This window comes from Dermacentor albipictus, chromosome 2 (genome assembly GCF_038994185.2).
Source record: "Dermacentor albipictus isolate Rhodes 1998 colony chromosome 2, USDA_Dalb.pri_finalv2, whole genome shotgun sequence".
NCBI classification, from domain to species: domain Eukaryota; kingdom Metazoa; phylum Arthropoda; class Arachnida; order Ixodida; family Ixodidae; genus Dermacentor; species Dermacentor albipictus.
This window is the reverse complement of record NC_091822.1, coordinates 86,820,577-86,840,632: the sequence shown is the minus strand read 5'-3', so window position 1 is coordinate 86,840,632 and position 20,056 is coordinate 86,820,577. Positions and strand designations below refer to the sequence as shown.

Below are 20,056 nucleotides of genomic sequence, written 5' to 3'. Positions count from 1 at the left end.
TCTACGCTAACTTGGTGCATCTTTTTCGTTCCAAGCTTCATTTCGGCATTTTTTTTTGTTGTTACCCTACATGAACTAAAAGGAATCAAACCACTTTATTTTAACGAAAGCGGCAGCCCAGATACCATCAACACAAAATCAATCTGGAGTCTTCAAAGAAGATCTCATCCTCAAAAATCATGGCCAAGGAAAAAGGAGGCCAAAGAAAACTTAAGGGGCGTCGGTGCGCAGACGCGTCTGGTTCGCTCAGTGAAACCAGGTTCGCTCAGCAGATAATTCCTTTGCCGAAATTGAATGTGGCGAACCAGCGAGCGAAGTCGTTGAGCCGCATCCGTTCTTGACATACGTATGCCACGTGCAGATCTTGTTGAGCCGAAGAAATAGCGTCATCTGCGTTGTCTCTACCAACAATTTTGTGACTAATCGGCAGCCATTACAATAGAATGGGTCCGTTCTCGAGCGTGAAGGAGAGAGCGTTCTATTTATTTTGAAGACCAACTGCTCGTCTCAACACATGACGCAGGGCTGTGATTGTACCATCGAACGCCATCTCTATGTGACTTTTTTTATGTTACAAGTTAGCATGAACTTGCGACTCTTCAAAGTGCCGTCGATTACTTGCTCCAACATTTGCCTAATCCTTGGGCCATTGCGATTCAGAAACAGCTGAAAGGAAATGTTTTATAGGCCAATACTAGTTTTATTAGTATATCCGGTCTACTTCATAATGATATAGATCAGTACTGGTTATCAGTTTCATTGACTTGCGAGCGCCTAAAACCGGATCCGAAAGGGTGGGTCTACTAAAAAAAATGTGTACCGATCCCGAACGCAATGTACTGTAAACAAATCAATTTATAGACTGACGCGGAGTAAGCATAGGATTGTGTCATGCAGCCGTCCTGAGTGTTTTTATGGGCTGAAGCTAAAGGAATATCTGAGACAGGCCGTGCGTCCTCGTGCAGACTACCGATTTAGCTTCCTAATATCGCGAAACAAACCCTGTGTGCCCTAAGACGGAGACAGAGATCACGATGCCGAAGTGTTCGCCCTAGAAAAAATTGCAATACAGAAATTTCATTGGTTTCACATTACTGAATTATAAAACAATAGACCTGATACACTGGTAAAACTGGTAGCCTTTACTGGTCCATTGCGTTATAAGATAGATCTGATACATCAATGATACCGGTATTGGTCTATGAAACAATAGACCTAATACAATGGTAGCATGTATTGGCCTAGCTATTAGCTTGCAAGTGTATTGGTGTAATACGAACACTGGGTACCAAAGCGGGTTGTTGTACAATGGTGCAATAGTTATGCGCATGACACCAAAATAATTGCATGAAAGCTTGCAAGCAGCCTGCCAGTGGCGACCCCTTTCAGGAAGCAATAATTGTCGCCCACAAACAAAGCGTTGCTGTAGCTACGAACTCCGCTTCATCGAAAAGCCCTGGGAAGTAGTCTGGGCAGTATCTAAAATACATGTATCTTAAATACTATCTTAGATACTCTTTGGGCATCTTTATCGGTATCATGATACGTCTGCAAAGTCGTGTATTAGTATATGTATTTACGATACATGAAAGAACGTACCGTGTATCCTAAGGTACAAAATACTGCTGTTGCAACATCACCGTGCGGAACTATAAACGTTCGCTAAACTCCGCTTCTCAAGCTGGGGGCGTATACTGCGACGATCACTTTCGCTGACAGTGTCACCTCGGCCATAGTATCGCCGTCAGGAGCGCGCTGTTTGGCTGCTTGAGCAAAATCGGATGAGGTAGTGTTCAACCAGCCAATCAGCTCATCCGACTTTACTCAACCAGCCACTCACTGCGCGCCTGACGGCCACGGCATGGTCAAGGCGATAGTGTCGCCGAAGTGGATCGTCGCATAATACGTCCCCTGATACTGCCGCCACTGAGCCACCTGAATAAAACTAGCAGCAGCGGCATTCTTTTGCCTTTCCGCCAGAGCCCTCCAGCGAGGGCAGGTGACGCTGTCCGCGAGTCCTTATTGGTGGAGCAGAGTCACATGGTGCCACTCACAGCGTCTCGACAAAAACAAGCGCGCGAACGTCTGCGCGCAGCCGACCTATTCTTGATTTCTTCTTTTCAGTTGCGTCGCTGCCATAGCACTTGCTCCTAGTCACCGTACTGTGCCGCGTGCGACAATGCGTGCCACGTCTTTCGCGAAAATTCTGATGCCGCTATAGCATCGTTATGAAGTTTCTCTTGGGCGGTGCTTTGCTACGAAGTCAGAAGAATTCAAGAATGGGATTGCCTTGCTTCTAGTGGTTTTCACACATCAGCGATTTATCAGCGATTTGAAGCATCTCGTAGATGTAAGTTTGACTGTTGTGAACAAAAGCGTGGAACACGCTGCTTCCGGGAGAGTTGTGCATAAGGCGACTATTTTTGTGCGCGTGATTGTTGTTCGCAAGCACCAAAAGCAAATTTTGGACCATACGTTGCGTGCGTAAAAGCTAATACGTTTACGGAAGAGGTAAAACTTTACAGTGGTATTTACGCTATCGGGTAGAGGCTTCTTATTTATGTTCTTGTATTTAGATGGCGACCGGCAAGCTGGTCGGCAAGCATAGCAGCAGATCCCATCCATTACAAAAGCGACTAGCAAGAGCCTCTGACAGCGCAGCGTGTAAAGAGGTTTCACGTTAAACAGCTAAAGTAACCCTCAATAAATTGTTTGCGAATGAAAATATTATACATTGAGAAAGAAACACAGACATTTAGAGATACTAACAGGCGTTTCGTTCAAATAAAACAAAGTTGATTGTAGCTGAGAAATTTCCACGGAAACATGTTTGTGCATGCGCGTTTGTTGTTACATTATATAGATGTATAATACGAAATCTCCGAATTTATCGCAGTATCTTAATGTACAAATGGAAAGTATCGTATCGGATGCAATAATTGTGGTAGTATCTTGTATATGTATGTCAAATACTTGTTGCCCGAGTACCTTGCATCGTGTCATGATACAAATGCAAAGTATTATTACCCAGCCCAGGGGAGGGGGCGTGATCGATGGTCATTTACTCACGATGCGTCCGCCTTCCACACTAACGGTAGGAGCACACTCAATAAACTCTGTTAATTACGCGCTCTTGCAGATACTGCTGGCTCTGACGTCATCGCTCGAACAGAAACCTGGCTTAACACTGCTGTAAGCGGCGGTGAGATATTTCATGACTCATCTCGTTTCGCAATGTACCGTCGTAATTTCTTTGGACGTCAAGGAAGAGGCGTTCTACTAGCTATGTATAACTCATTAAAATCAGGTCAAGTTACCGTGGAGAATGACTTTGAAACTGTCTGGGCATGCATTGTATTCGGACACCTGAAAACAGTACACGGCGTTTGTTACTGTCCTCTCAATAACCCTCCTAACTTTCTTTCTAAATTACACGATGTATTCAGTTCTATTCTAAAACGGCATGCCTGGTAACCGACAGTGTTCGCAGGTGATTTAAGTTTTTCGAAGATATTATGGTCGTATGATCCGCCCGCTTTGTCACTGTATTTATCGCGAAGAATTCCTTGACTTCTGTGTTACTTTTTCTTTTTCGCAAATTGTGCTTCCACCTACTCTCCTTGCTAATGTCACTGCGAATATGCTTGGCGTTATTCTTACAACTCGAGCTGATATTATTTCTGGCTTATCTCACCTGCCTGGATTAAGTGGCCATTTGGCTCTTTCATTTGATCTTAGCATTCCTATTTAATTTTGGTACAACACTGCCAAGCTGGTTTTATCATGAAAGGCACTGCAAATCATGCATTTAGCATATTGAAATACTTTATATTTGTATAGCGGATTCGTAGGTTGCGCGTCGAGCAGTATCGCCAGCATACACGTTGCGCTGGCCCCGTGGGATGTATTCAGGGAAACGTTTCAGTCACCAATGCTGCACAAGCCTAGGAATAGCAGAAAACACTTTCCAGTGACACTTGAGCTTTTCAAAGTGTGTATATTTGCATGCATATAACTGGTATACTGGTAACGTAACAACAACAACGACGTAACAAATATACAACAACGTAACATATACAATGTAACGGGACATGTTTGATACATGCCAGAGGCATTCAGAAGGGATCGAAAAACTGTACTGGATTTCCATTTCAATTCATTTCAGTCGCTTGATAATTTTGGCTGGGTGAGCCTTGTGCTTGCAACCATTCCCTTTTTTGCCTTAAATCGACCGCTCATCTTTTTTGCGCATGCCTCTTACTGGTTTCCCTATTACAAACACTCGCATTACGCAATATGTGCCAACCAAATACAGAGGATCGTGGAAAAGGCGCACCGCACGTCACAGCCAGCTGCGCTAATAATATACCACGCGCAGCGACATGCCAGCGACTACTTGACGCGTAAATCAGTTAACCACTGTTCCGACTGCGTACAGTCAGTGTCTTTGTACAATAAATAAGCACGTTGTGATGCGTTGTGATGCGGCGGCTACGCCGGCTGTCTTCTTGCCTATAGAAAGATGCGGCGACCGGCTTCGCTTTTGGAGAGCCAACTCCACTCCTGAAATCTAAGTATACAACTTCCTTGTTCTGCACGAGTCTGTGTGGAGTGTAGGTGAAGAAAAACAGCCCAACTAACTCTATCATTCCAGGTTTAAACAGCGTAAAAAGATGGCGACAACAAGGAACGCATACGTACAGGACCAGCGCTGTGCTGTGTGTCTGTATTCCTTTCTGTCGCCGCCTTTTCGCGCTGTTTAAACTTGAAATACTCCTAGACGACGTCTACGACGTGTTTCCAGCTAGCAAAATCACTTCCGCCAGATTAAACCAGAAGAAGAACAGCCTTTAAGATAAGCACTTAAAACCTAGAAGGCGCCATTCTATAAAGAGTCGGCGTGTATAATGTAAGGAAACGGTGACAATTCACCAAGTATATCCTCTGCCTCCATTGTTGTTCTCGCTTTATGTCAATGGCATAAAATACGACTGGAAAGCAGTTTGACTTATCATACATGCGTAACGTATACAAATGGTGCCACAGAAGGTTCCCGGAGTGATGCATGCGGACAACATAGTGCTACTAGCAATGCAACGCAAGAGATTTACAGACACTCGCGAATATGTCTGGCAACGCAGGGACGCGGACCTTAAGTTTAGGCTTTAAGTTTAGCAAAGAGAAATTGTGAATTAGAATCTTAAATGAAGATATGAGCAATTACGGGGTGTCAACATAACAGCAAGCCATACCGATAGTCATGCAATATAAATAGCTCGGCGTATACATAAACAAAGGAAGGACCTTCTCAAGCATCCATCAATATCACGTGAAAATAAAGGGCAAGCGGAATGCAGCAATAATGAAACATAGAGCACTTTGGGACCCCAATAAATATGAGGTTGTGCGGAGAATATGGAGAGGAGTAATGGTGCCAGCGATAACGTTCGCAATTGCTATTCCGTGTTTGAAAACGGGTATCTTGCCAGGGCTGGATGTTAACCAAAGATGGGCAGGCCGGTTGGCTTTGGGGGCCCACGGCAAAACCCCAAATGAGGCAGTGCGGGGGGACATGGGCTGGGCCTCGTTTTAAGTCAGAGAAGCGCAGATCAAAGATTAGTTTTGAAGAAAGACTCGGGAACATGGGTCAAAATGAATAGGCGGCTAAAGTGCACATTTATCTGCACCTGAAAAGCATGGACACAGAGTGCAGGAAGAGGTCAAGAAAGTTGGCAACCAGGTACAGGGCAATTCCAAGTGAACATAGACAACCAGGGGGAATCAGGAAGAAAGTGAGAGAAACAGAAACAGCGCATCAGATGCAAAGAACGGAAACGAAAATGGCCATGGAGATTTACAAGAATTTGAAAAAAGATATTAGAGAGGCAAATTTGTGCGATAACGCTTGCTATTTGAGGCTCGAGCTTGTTGCTTAAGGACAAAAAAAAACATACCACAGGAAATATTCGAAATTAGATGAGGCCTGTGTATGCTGCAGAAGAAGTGCCGAGACCACTGAGCACATCCTAACAAAATGCGAAGGGATTCCCCCAGCGAGGCCAGTACGCAACGTACACCTTCCAGAAGCGCTTCGATTTAAAATGGACGGAAGCATCAACCGGTCAGCGGTCGAGATAAGCAAAAGACGTTTCGGGTATTGGTTGAAAAAAGGCAGGAAAAAAGGCAGGAGAAAAGAGATTGATACAACCGGATCATGAACCGGCATAGGTAGCGGTACAAAGTAGATTGAGAATTTTTTTGGGGGGGAAAAAGAGAATAAGAATACGTATACAGAAATGCAAGGATGAATACCATGTATAGCACGCCTGATTGAATCAAGCAGGCTAGGGGACTATTTGTCAACACCCCATTCCAAAAGGGATGCCAATAAATTATCACCAATAAAGCATCATCGTCATCATCATTAAAGTGAAGTGGGCCGCATCAAGGTCGTGCCGTTGGAAACTGCTGGCGATACTACTCGGCAGGGTCATTCATACAACTTCACGCGCTGGTATTTGCGATCATACCGATGAAATAGTATTCTTAGTTGCGTACGACGTGTATTTAAGTCCTAAGAACAAATTCATTTCTCTTTTTATGCCGTTAATGTACGTGCACTGCAGCCGCAGTGTCGGCTTTCGTTCTACTACGTCACTGTAATTTCCCTTGGAGAACAAATATTTTGTGTGCGCTTCATGTAGCATATGTGTCTCTCATTTCCTTTTTTTTTTGTGTGTGTGTGTGTGTGTGCATATAGTTTTTCATCAGTAGGTCTTGCTAAACGTCAACAGAAAATAAAAACTGTAAACTTGCTGTTTTCCGTTTTTAACGAATGAAACATACCTGCCCCATATCAGCGCCCGGTTCTCAGATTTACATGAAGTATAATACTTAAAAAACGAACTGCTGCGCAATATTCCATTCATGTTTGCGCGTTCCTCGCGTAACAGAATGTGGAATAATTGGCACAGGGTCTTTCAATGCGGTCGGCCCTCGGGTACCGAGAAGTGTTTCATTTAAGTTTTTCATATACTAATCTTTGACCCGTAAGCCGTGTTCAGTTTTTGCCAGTCCATGTTTTGTTTTGTTTTGTTTTTTTTAAGCAGGCACGGTAGCCTAATTATGGGTTATGGCATTGCGCTGCTAAACATTCGAGCTCGCGGATTCAATCCAGGCCACTGAATTCAATGGGAGTGAAATGGAAAGACAGTCGCGTACCTATATTTCTGTGCACGTTAAAGAACCCCAGGTGTTGTAAACTAAACCGGGTGCCGAATAATCACATGGCCATTTTGCCCCGTAAAACCGCAAAACTTGTTCACGTAAAAAAAAAAGTTACCTGCGTCCTCCGGCATTTTTCCAGGGGTGTAAGCAAAATAAAATTACTCTCGAGTCTGATTTCCCAGAAGAACAGATTATGCTTATGTTATATTTCATATCAGCCTGTAATGATGCTCCCAATTGTACGCCCGCTCAATTGAGCAGCTTGTATATTATAAACGGCTACTTTCTGTTATTCTGTGCACTATTTCATATAGTCATTAATGAAGCAATCAAAGGAACGACATGCCTCACGTACACGCCGAGATATATATATGGACATGCTTTGTTCGTTGAAGGAGATAAGTGTGCTACCTCATGCACTCAGTTTTAATTAGATGCAAACATGGTGACACTCTCCAAGGAAATTAGAAATTCCTTGTCCGAATCGAGCTAGCAGTCGAGATTTACAGGCTGCCCCAAAATATGGCGTTTATACGGAATGACAGCTAGGAACTTGCTAAGCAGAAATTATCAACCCCCTTGCGTTAATTCGCTCGGGAACTGGTGCGCCTCTGCGCAACAGCCGCGATTCGCCAACAGCAGAGTCATTCGGAACAGTCCTCCCTTGCATCGGTCACTCGCCCTCGAAACTACAAAGTGCTGTTATGCGTTACATTCGAACCGGGACGACAATTCGACCATTCTTAACAGCGAATTCTGTAATCTAATACGATCTGAATAGCCAATGCCATTCGATGGGACTTGTATGTTTCTACTTCATTTCACTTGCTGGCGCGTTGAAGGAGATCGCCAGACCACCCATGCATATTACATTGGCCTCTATTTCCCAGTTTCATCGATTCAGTTTTAGCACATCCTTTCTCTAAAACTGTTGTTCATGTTATCGTCCAATCGTTTCCGTGATTCCTTCTTTCCGAAGACCCATTGGGCTACCTGGGGCTGCTTTCATATACAGATGAAATCGACGAGAGTGGCGATATGGGCCTGTTAGTCGGCCGTCATGGAAAGGTATCCGGATAGCGCAATAAAACAAGGACACAAGAAGAAACGAAGACGAATACAATTAGCGCTAACTATAAACAACGAAAATTTACTTCCGGGATCGGTCGTACATATACACACCCAAACAACCATGTGCACAGCGATATCAACCATGAAGATACACCTACATGACGGCATGACAACAATCTAAAACTGGTACACCAGGAAAACACAAGAAAACACAAGCTCGCATGCCATGCGCAAATAATCTAACTCTCTCGCGGACAGTGATTGCGGCGGTTTGCTGGTGCATTGGTCAGCGGCCAAGAGAATTTGCACATTTTCTGTTGTTAATCTTACACACTCAGGCTTATCCCTATATACAATAGTAGTATTTTCTAGAAGTGGGGGCGACATGGCCGACATGGACACGTTTTGCAATGAAAAGCAAGGAAACCGCCGCCTTATACACTCTGACGCTTATTTCTGTGCTCTCTTAAGCGTCATTGATGCATCTTCCAGTCTGGCCATGCGCATTTACAATGTGACAGCGGAATGCGATAAACCCCTACGGCGCATCCGACGAACTGATCTTTGTGACTTTTATCACACACCAGCTTTTTTGTCCTCATTGGGTTAGTGGTTTTGCACAAGGTACTTCACGTATTTGAAGTATAAACCACATGCAAGCGATGTCTTGCGCAACAGCGACAAGCGACGTGATGGAGATGGCTGTCGCGTTCGCTCGTCGCCCAGATGTCAAACTCCCAGCGAGCGACCGCTTCGCAAGACATCTCTCCAGTGTTGCCGGCATTAGGGGATCGAGTTAGCGCCAAAACCTGGCGTGGCACTTGCTATGATTATTTAAGTTGATTTGTTTGGCTGTACAAAGCAACATAAAGTATTTCTGAAGGTCTTGCAATAAGTTTATTTTGTTTACATATCAAAATTTGGTAGTTTGCTCGTTCCGTTTATATACTTTGAAGCGCGCTAGTGCGCAAACCGGTAGTACGTCACTAATGTACATCCCGTTCCGGCTGCCTACTCATATTTGGCTAGTCGCTCATAGCACTTCCGAGCGACGAGCGACGAATTCTATTTGCAGAACCGAGCGATCGCGCGACAGGACCGAGCGATCTGTTCAATCGATGGTCCGATCCGTCGCTCGAAGCCGTCGCTCGTCGCTGTCGCGCACAAAATCGCGCTCATGGGGTTTAGCCTAAACTGCAAAAACAACCCGTACGTTAGCGCGACTTCATATCATTTTCAGGCTATGTGATATACCAGGCGTATGTAGGAATCATGGCGTTTTTCACTTGCCCACGGCCACTATAGCTCTGGCATCCTCACGGGGGCAATTTGTCGAATGTTCCTCTTTTAGCAACCTGTTAGCAACCCGCTTCGGGAACAGGCGACTTCCCTCCTTGAAACGCTGCTTTCTGCAGATGACGACAGGTGGCGACACAAGTTTATGCTTGCGCCGTCGTGGCATCAGCTCGCATCCACACAAGCACAGGCAAATTTGCAATTCTTTCTTAAAAACCAAGCAAGAAACTGCGCCAAGTGTTATCTGCAAAATTTGAGCAATAACAGTGCAACGGTGAGTGCAAAACCTTTTTTAGAACACGCGCAACGAAACATTCAGGACCCTCTATATAGGTAGCGAAATGGTGTATATACAGATTTGCCGTTGAAATATTACTATTTCAACAGCGTGCATGCGTAATCGGTCTCAGCGCCCACAGAGAAAATTTCACGCAGAAACGTCTCTGGGAGTTCTCTAAGTATACGTAAGCCTTGCGTCACTTGTTCATCTCCCCGCCACCCGGTGTCATTATCAAGCTTATGGAACGTGATCCGTCCAGTACAGACCTTTACCAACCCTTATCGGCCGTTATAAACCTTATGGGACTAAATCTTTATCGTCAATCAACCTTTATCTTCACCAGGACCAGGTGGCTTTACGTCGCCGCCCTATATTCCACCTTGGACATCATGCACGTGCTGAGATAGTGCTCAACTACTACAATGAGTCTTGGCACAACGGCGTCGCTCCTAAACAATGGAAATCGATCCACTTGGCCCCCATTCTGAAACCTGGAGAGTCTCTGCTTGCTCTATCATCATATCATCCGACGGCGCTTCCGAGCTGCATCGGCAAAGTGGTGGAAAGAATGATTCTTGCTCGCTTGGAACGGCAACTCGAGCGATTCAACATCTATCCGAACGCCATGGCGGGCTTTCATCGAGGTCGCTCGTCCATCGACAACACCATTAACATCGTTACCTGGGTCCAAGAACAAAAAAGTGCCAAGCGCCTATCAGTGGCACTTTTTCTAGATTTCAAAGGAGCATGTGACAACGTCCCCCATGAGGAAACGCTGAACTCACTTCAGGCTGTGGGAGTTTTGGCCGGATGTATCAATGGATTCGGGACTATTTTACTGAAAAGTGCTTTTTTTTTACAGACCGAAGTCGGCCCAGCTTCGGAACACTACCTCTGCCGTGGTGTGCCGCAGGGCGGATTGTTGAGCCCCATATTGTTCAGCGTCATCCTGGTAGGATTTCCAGACTACTTACCGCCGACAGTTCAGGTCTCAATATGCGCCGACAACATTTGCATCTGGGCCTCTGCGGTAACTCGCCCTCAGGTACGGGCCAGGCTTCAGCGGGCAGCAACCATGACGGCGTATTATCTCCGAGAACAAGACCTCATGGTGTGTACTGAAAAGTGTGCATTGGTTGGCTTTATGCGCAAACAAATGTCGTTGTATCCCGTTTCGAACAATGGTCAAGCATTGTCTAATGACACCCAGAAAGCTTCGTACGAAGCTTTCCGGGTGTCGTTATTGACCGCAACCTCTCGTGGAGCCCTCACTGTGTCTATCTCAGAAGGAGTTAGTTGCCATTGCTCAGGTATTCAAATTTCTCTGTGGGAAAGACTGGCAAAAAATTGACTTTGTCTCTTCACTGTTTTCATTGAATACCATAACAGATTTTTAACGCTAAACTTCAGATCTAAATTATCGCCTTCCTGTCCACAGATATTAACCAGACGTTGCATATCACTTTGCTTGTTAGGTAGCAACACGTTGTCGTCCGCATAAAACAAATCTGGAAGCTGCTGCTCTACTACTGTACCCGCTTGTTTGTATGAGAGATTAAACCCGATGTTACTAGATATTACTTTCCACTAGCGCCCCTTCCATCCTCACCATGCGGCTGGATGTTATAAGCGTTCCCTTTGGAACGGGGTGGTGGGCGGCGCCACCAAGCCCCTGCTATTATACTGCCCAATTACCTACCTAGGTTAAAAAAAAAGAAAAAGAAAAACCACTATGAACTCCCACAACCAAATTTTCTGACCCCATATTGCGAACTTTGCTTTTGTATGTCTCAGTTTTTTGTCGTTTCCCTACTTTTCTGCCACCAATCTTCCAATCGCCTCTTACTTATCTCTGCTGCGGGCATGTTTACTTTTTCCCTGCTCTCGCTGAACCCAAGGGCATCAAGGAGGCCAGTGGTGCCTAAATCGACCACTTGGCAGATGTCTTGACATTCTAATAAAACATGCTCCGTAGTTTCCCTAGCTTTACCGCAGCAAGCACATGCTTCTTCTTCCTTTTTATATGGCGCTTTATAGGTGCGTGCTCTAAGGCATCCCGATCTCACTTCGAAAAGTAATGAGCTTCCCTTTTGAGTTATCATAAATGCTTTCTTTCCTGATTTCGTTTTTTCCTCTTAAGTAGTTACTCATGGCAGGTTTCTTTTCCATTGCCACCACCCATGAGAATTATTTCAGCCTCTCTGACTTTCCGCTTGACACTCTTTGTTGCTTACCCTACAGGCCACTACTTGCTGGTAAGCTTTCTATAAAAAAAAATAGTTATTTTCCTCCACTGCAAATTCCACTCCGGCTAGATGGATGGGATGGATGTTATGAGCGTCCCCTTTGGAACGGGGTGGTGGGTTGCGCCACCAAGCTCTTGCTACTATACTGGTTAATATTCTACCTAGGTTAAACAATGAAAAATAGAAACAAAAAACACTATGAACTACCACGCCCAAATTTTCTGGTCCCGTATTGCGAACTGTGCTTTTGTACGTCTCCGTCTTTTCTCGTTTCCCTACTTTTCTTTCACCAATCCTCCAATCGCCTCTTACTAATGTCTATTGCGGACATGTTTGCTTTACCACTGCTCCCTCTGAACCCAAGGGCTTCAAGGAGGCCAGTGGTGCCTAAATCGACCGCTGGGTAGATGTCTTCACATTCTAATAAAACATGCTCCGTCGTTTCCTTTGCTTTACCGCAGCAAGCACATGCTTCTTCTTCCTTTTTATATCGCGCTTTATAGGTGCGTGCTCTAAGGCATCCCGATCTCGCTTCGAAAAGTAATGAGCTTCCCTTTGAGTTATCATAAATGGTTTCTTTCCTGATTTCGTTTTTTCCTCTTAAGTAGTTACTCATGGCAGGTTTCTTTTCCGTTGCCGCCACCCATGAGATTAATTCAGCCTCTCTGACTTTCCGCTTGACCTTCTTTGTTGCTGTGTTGCCCACCCTACAGGCCGCATACTTGCTGGTAAGCTTCCTAGTTTTTTTCCTCTACTGCGAATCAATGTTTTTCCTGTACAGATACCTGAACACTCTCCTAGCCCATTTACTTTCTTCCATATTCCTCAGCCGTTCTTCATACTCAATTTTACTGCGAGCTTCCCTCCCTTCAAAACTAGTCCAGCCCATATCACCCTGAACAGCTTCATTTGTAGTCTTCCCGCGAGCACCCAATGCGAGGCGACCCACTGACCTTCGGTTCCCATCGAGTCCTGATTGTACCCCTGATTTATAGCAAACAACCGCATTTCCAAAAGTATGCCCTGGAACCATTACAGCTTTCCACATACCTCGGAGCACCTCGTACCTATTGTATCCCCATAGCGCTCTGCGCTTCATTATGGTTGCATTTCTCTTCCCCTTTACTGTTATGGTTTTTTCCTGTGTTTCCATATATCCATTGCCTTCGTTTATCCATATACCAAGGTATTTATATATTCTGTTACCCGATGTATTTATTGGCCCTGTATCTACACTGCCTGTTCACTGTTTTCATTGAATACTATAACACCTGATTTTCTAACACTAAATTTCAAACCTAAATTGTTGCCTTCCTGTCCACAGATATTACAGATATTAGCCAGACGTTGCGAATCACTTTGCTTGGTAGCTAACAACACAATGTCATCGGCATAAAACAAACCTGAAAGCTGCTGCTCTATTACTGTACCCACCTGTTTGTATGAGTGATTAAAGCCGATATTACATCCTTCTAGCGCCCTCTCCATCCTCACCATGTACATCATAAACAGCAGCGGGGATAAAGGGCACCCCTGCCTCAGTCCCTTGTTGATATGAACTTTCTCCTCTCTCCTCATCCCTTCCCATTCAACGCAAACGGTATTTTCTAGGTAAATCTCTCTCAAAAGCTGTATACAATCGTTACCTAAGCCTTCCCCTTCCAGGATATCCCACAAAATGTTGCGGTCCACGTTGTCGTAGGCTCCTGTAATGTCTAAAAAGGCCACATACAATGGTCTGCTTTCTGCTTTTGATATTTCGATACACTGAGTAAGAACAAACAAGTTGTCATCCAAACGCCTACCTATTCTGAAGCCATTCTGAAGCTCTCCCAAAATGCCATTATTCTCTGTCCATGTTTGAAGCTTTAATTTGATTGCCTGCATTGCTAGCCTGTATATTACCGATGTAATGGTCAACGGTCTATACGAGTGAATTTTGTCTTTCTCCCCCTTTCCTTTATAAATCAAATTCATTCTACTTTGTCGCCAACTGTCTGGTATTCGTCTATCTTTTAATGTTCTTTCCACTGTTTTCACCAGAGCTTCCTTACTTTTTGGTCCTAGTTCATTTATCAGCCTAATGGGAACCTCGTCTAGCCCTGTGGCTGTACGCTTAGGAATTTTCTCTTGCGCTTTCTTCCAGGTAAAATTTGTTAGCACCAGCTGCTTTTCCCCTTGGGTCTCTTTCATGCTCTTTTTTTCAACAAGTATAACCTCGTCATTGCCTTGGAAAGGTTCGGCTGTTGCTTTTCGGATGTAATTTATTGCCGCTTCTCCTTCGAGTCTGTTTTCATCTTCGTCTGGGATATGTTGTTGTATTGTTGTTAACTTCCTGCCTAATAATTTTATGTGGTTCCAAAATATTCTAGGTGCGGCCTTCTGTTTCTCACGTATTTCTGACAACCAACGTTCACTTTCACCTTTTAATTTTGCTTGCACCAGTATTTGAACCATAGACTTTTTCTCCCGGTATATTTCCCATTTACTAGTTACTTCACCCTGTGGCAACTGCGCCTTCTTTGCCTGCCTGTGCTCTCGAGATCCTTTCTGTCGTTCGGCGATCGCTTCTCGTATCTCCTTGTTCCACCAGCTTTTCGGTTTCTTTTTTCCTTTCCAACGAACATGTTGGTTCTCTTTCCGTATTTCTGTCTTTATTACACTTATAAGCTCACCATATTCCCACTCTTTACTTGGCAATTTGCCAAGTTCTTCCTCAACTCTAGTGACTGTATTTGCTATTTGTTCAGCGTTCAAATTTGGACTGGCCATTTTGCTCTCCTTGCTCTCTTTCCCAACTACATATCCCATTTTCAATATGATGCGTTTATAGTCACTCCCTATGCTGTTAAACCCTTCCTCATCGATGACCATTTCTCTCAACTTATCATGAATTCCTTCTGTCATCAGGCAGTAATCAATGGTTGATTGCCGCTTTCCCACTTCCCACGTGATCTGTCCGTCACACTTAGGCCCTGTATTCACGATCACGAGGTTATTTTGCTCACAAAGGACCAGCACTGACTTCCCGTTATTGTCGGTATAGCCATCTAAAGCCTGTATGTGGGCATTCATGTCACCTAATGGGACAATTTCAGCACCACTCCCGAAACCCTTAATATCAGCGCTTATGCATTCCACTAACTCTTTATTCTTCTCTGTGCAATTTTTTCCGGTCCACAAATACGTAACGCCCAGCCAAGTTTCTTTCCCACTCATTGTACCTGATAACCAAAGATTCTCTTGACATTGTGAATTTACTCTTTTCCATTTGGCTTCCTGATGGATGAGCGTTCCGACTCCCCCTCCCTTTCTTTCCGACTTAGTTCTGTTGCACCCTTCCCAAACATAATTGTCAATAACTGGTGGCTCTTCTGAGTCTCTAAGGTGCGTTTCTGTAACCGCATACACCCCTATTTGTTCTCTGTGTAACTGCTCCTCAATCTCTGCCCACTTTTCCTTCCTTCTGCCGCCCTGCATGTTTATGTAACCTATTGCATGGCGAGTTCTTTTTCTTGTTTTCCTCCTTTTTCTATTTTCGACGGCGATGCTCTTCTGATGTTCCCCTAGGGGACCTTCTTCATTACTATCTACTGTGACCTCCTGAGCGCCCGCGGGCCCCCTAAAATAAGCAACAGCGCGACCACCAAGTCGCCAGCCCACTTCTCGTGCTAACCTGTAATTGAAGTGGATCCCGTCTCGTTTAAAACCACCGCAACTTCTCACTTTCCTGTTTACTTCGACAACCTCGAAGCCTTTCTCTCGGCTCATTTTCCATATTGCCTCATTAGCAGCCACTACGGCTCTTTGTACGTGACTGTCACGCACAGGCACCTCCGGCACCGTGCACACCACGATCTGCACCTGAGGGGATAGCTCACGCAAGTCGTCCACCCCCTTCGCCAAGCGCTGGGCTAGTCCTGGCCCTTTCCTGTTTAGCACGTGCCCAGCGCCTCTGCATAGAGAAAGAAATTCAACAAGAGGGGACACTCTTCAAAAAAATGGCTGTGGCTTAGGTAAGGTTAAGCCCAGGATGCGAAGCATACTAGCTTTTATTTTAGTTGTTGAACCACTGTTTAGCCTGGTGAACTGCTGTTGCTTGGCTATATTTGGTTCGGCTAGACGAAGAAACAACTCATGCATTACTTCTTCGCCTTCAAGAGTGGAACGCGACAGCGTTCCCGTCGACCCGCCAAGGGGTGTAAGACAATGGGCTACAGGGCAGCGACTACGCGCCCCGCATTGGACGCGGTGAGCGTCGAGCAAAGCAGCGTTCGGCGCGGCAACGAAATGTGCGCCTGAGCAAGAGACGCACGCCTTAGAAACAGCGCGTTTCTAAGGCAACACCGCATTCACTAGAGGCGCTTTTGTACCGCTTTGAAGCGTTGTACTCGTGGCTCAGTGGTAGCGTCTCCGTCAAACACTCCGGAGACCCTGGTTCGATTCCCACCCAGACCGTCTTGCAAGAGTTGAGCCAAAGCCACTTCTCCTCTGTCGTGACGTCACGGTGTCACGTGATTTCATGGTCACCGCCGCGCCTGAGGAGCTGGGTTGAGCCCTCGTAATATGCTTCGCATAAAACTGGCAACAGGAAACACGTCATGCCTAGTTTCAACAACATCCGTTAGTTGACGCGAGCATCAGAAAAAAGGAATGTGAAATAAACTTCCAGACAACGTTTTATTTTTTTTATTCCTTCGCACTAAAAGTGAAAACGTTTTGCGCGTAAATTAACTTATACTTTGCAACTTTTTGTTGCGTTGCATAGCAACAAGCTAGCGGCACGCCAGACGCGCGTGCATACGCAGACAAGCCGCAGGAGTGCGTGAGGCCGGTCGCACGTGCGAAGCTCGCGTGCTCGGTGACCCGCCTGTTTTGGATATAGCCCATTTTTTGGGGCTCCCGGCCTTCTCTATGCTTCGCTAGCGTATCGACTGCATTTCGACACGGCGTCACTGCCAGACTACGGCAAGGTGAGAAATTGTGTTTGACAGTGTGCGGTGCATTTTAAGCACATTTAGGCTTAGTTCGAGTGGCGCAGTTAGCGAAAAACAGCTCCGCCGTCCTGGCGCAGTTAATTTGAGTTAATGCCTCGTCCTGGGAGATGTTTGCGACGCTTTCTATGAGCCCCAACATTGCTCTAACTTATTTCGGTAGTTTTTGGGCACGCTTGCTGCGCCCGGCTTATTGACGCAGAAAGCGAAAACCGGCTCGGCCATGTGACGCATTTGCGCGTGTAACATGCGTGTACTACGTCGTAGCGCCTAAGATAGAAAAGTTTTCGCGCATTCTGTGGCCCCCAACATTATTGTAGCTAACGTCGTTATATTTGGGGTAGTTTAGAAGCACGGTTGCCGCGCCCGGCTAATTGACGCAGTTACCGAAAAGCAGCTCGGCTGTGCCGCAGTTAGTTTCGCGTGTACTGAATCTCACTGGTAGAAGTTCGTGACGCATTCTTTGACCCGAAAAAGTATTTTAATTTATTTGGGAACATTTTGGGATATCTTGAGGCTTGCTCGCCGTGCCTGAAGTTGTGAAGCTGTTAGCAAAAAAGCAAGCCGGCCATAGTGAGTTAGTTTTGCGTGTACTGAATTTTAGTGGGACAAGTTTGTGACGCATCTTATATATACCTTATTTCGGTGCTCACGCTTCTCGAAAACGCGACGAGCGATTGCCGAGAGTGATAAGATGGGAGCGTTGCATGCGCCGGCCGGACGCGTAAAAGATAACACGGAGGAGCTCAAGAACATGACATTTTTGTATTCTGAGCGACTGAAAACAGGCTTTGCACCCACGAGTCTGACTTGAGTGCAATTAGAAGGCATTCTGCGAGCGTGTAACATGGTCTGGCTAAGCCTGTGTTGTAGCCACCTTTGTGTAGTACTTGGCGTACCATCGTGTCGACTGAGGCCAAGTTGTTTTGGAAACGCGCAGTCACCCGTGTATTTGTGCACTTAAAGTGCAGGAAATAAGGCCCGGGAAAGGAGGGGTGCTTGAAAATCGGATGTTCAGACTTTATGGCATTGTTTGGGAGGAGTCTTTGCTGCGAAATGTACGTAAAAGTGAATTTATCTGTAATGCCGCTCATTCACCCCTTACGCACGTTTCGCATCTACACGCAATACTCCTGTTAGGTCAATATACCGAAATGATACATGCTTGTAATTTACTTTCTTTCAGCTGATGGCATCCGGTGGAGCATCGTACGGCAACTACTGCTGCTTACCTGGTGCCACAACTTTTAGATGAATGCAGAAGAAGCCCGGAACGAGCATTTATGTAGAGCAAAATAAACATTTCATCATTTCAGAAGACGTCTTTCGTTTTCTTTATGAAATTGCACCTGACAGATACGGCGCAGTCTTGTAAAGGTCATTCGCAATCATTTCTACTTAATAATGAAACGATTCCACGCCAAGGCCACGCGAGGTTCAGCAGAAGCGAAAAAAAAAAAAAATGCCGCGCCGAGCAGCGGAGCCGGCGCGGCGTGTACCAACTGATGTTCAAAACGCGCGCGCCCAAAACCGAAACCAGAAGTCAACATCCGCTTGGTGTGCTACAGTCAATTTGGCTGCTGGGAGTGTCCGCTCTTGTTGAAATTTTTCTCTATGGCCTCAGCGGGAGAGCGCCCTCTGGCCCATTGGGCTCACTCGCGCAGCAACCAATGCAGAAAGCAAAAGCATAGCCTTCGAGATTTGCTAGCCAAAGGTGTATGACGAATTTCTGGCTTGTTATTAGCCAAAGCATAACCTTCGAGACCGGCAATTTAAATAAAAACGGTGCCATTTTATATTTCTCCAAAAACTGAAACAATATTTTATGACGTGCAGGGAAAAACGCAAGTCTGTTAGCCTCTTGCAAAGTCTAGGAGGTAGCGCGACCGACCATTTCCATAACTTCATTTCCTTTGTGTTTCTCTCCACCTTTCTGTGCAGCACGCCATGCGTTAGTGCACGTTGTTTGTGCGCCTGTAATGAACCGCCTTTTTCAATGTTTTGCCCCCCGCGAAAGCTTGACTTGCTCTCCTCTATTCGCGTTTTTCGGTACGTTGTGTTCGCGAAGGGAAACTGCGTGTGCAAGCTCTGGACTGAACAAGAGGTGTGCTAGCCCTCAGTGAGTATCCCGGCAGAGCGACAACCGCAGTCAGTGGTATCGAGAACTCATCCGCCTGCACAGGTATTGTCTTGGATTGCTTTTCTTTTCTTGTTGCAAGTGCTGGCAATATCCGTAATGTTATTGTGACTATCTGTAGTGTTTTCGGCAGCGTAGGACCATGTTCTATTTTGTGTGTGTGCAGATTTTAAAGATTCTTCATATTGCTGAAAGAAATTTCGCGATCCACGTGGAAACACAGTACAGAGCAGCGATATGGGATAGATAAAGAGAGGAATAAACCGGCTGGCCATGAAGCGATGAGGTATATTGCGACAACTACGGAAAATACATTTGTCAGCGTAAATTATAATAAAAAAAATCGCAGTCTGTGAACGTGATTCCAGAAGCGAAAGTTGACACCGCTACAGGCAGAACTTTCTAGGACCAAGCACCCAAAAAATACGAATAAAGCAGAGACGACACTACAGCGCTGTAGTGTCATCACTGCTTCTGTCGCTATTCACGTGTGCGCGACATTTTTCGTTCATCAGCTGCTTATGCTTGTAAACGACAAAGATGACATGTAAAAATTGTATGTCTAAATAGAGCCAAGAACATGCTGTTGTAGTGACAGTGCTGACCTATCATTTGAGGTGCTGCTAGACGAAGTTACAAATGGCAAGCTTTATTTATTTAGGACAGCAACATTAAACACACTGACAATTAAAGCACAATGCACACAAAGTCAGGTTGCCATGAGTATTAAAAGCACTGTGGCAGTCAGTAATAGTCAAATGATAAGCATAATAGTATTTATTTGCTCATAACATAACTGTGGGCA

At 45.3% G+C, this 20,056-nt stretch overlaps 1 long non-coding RNA gene across 1 annotated transcript in view; it reads left to right on the top strand.

Annotated features, from left to right (window-relative positions):
* Positions 1-18,857: 18,857 nt before the first annotated feature.
* The window catches only part of LOC135900939 (uncharacterized), a 71,000-nt gene continuing 69,801 nt past the window's right edge, over positions 18,858-20,056 (top strand). Inside the window, exon 1 of the long non-coding RNA XR_011512079.1 lies at positions 18,858-19,296. This is a non-coding gene — a long non-coding RNA (uncharacterized lncRNA). The remainder of the gene's footprint in view (positions 19,297-20,056) is intronic.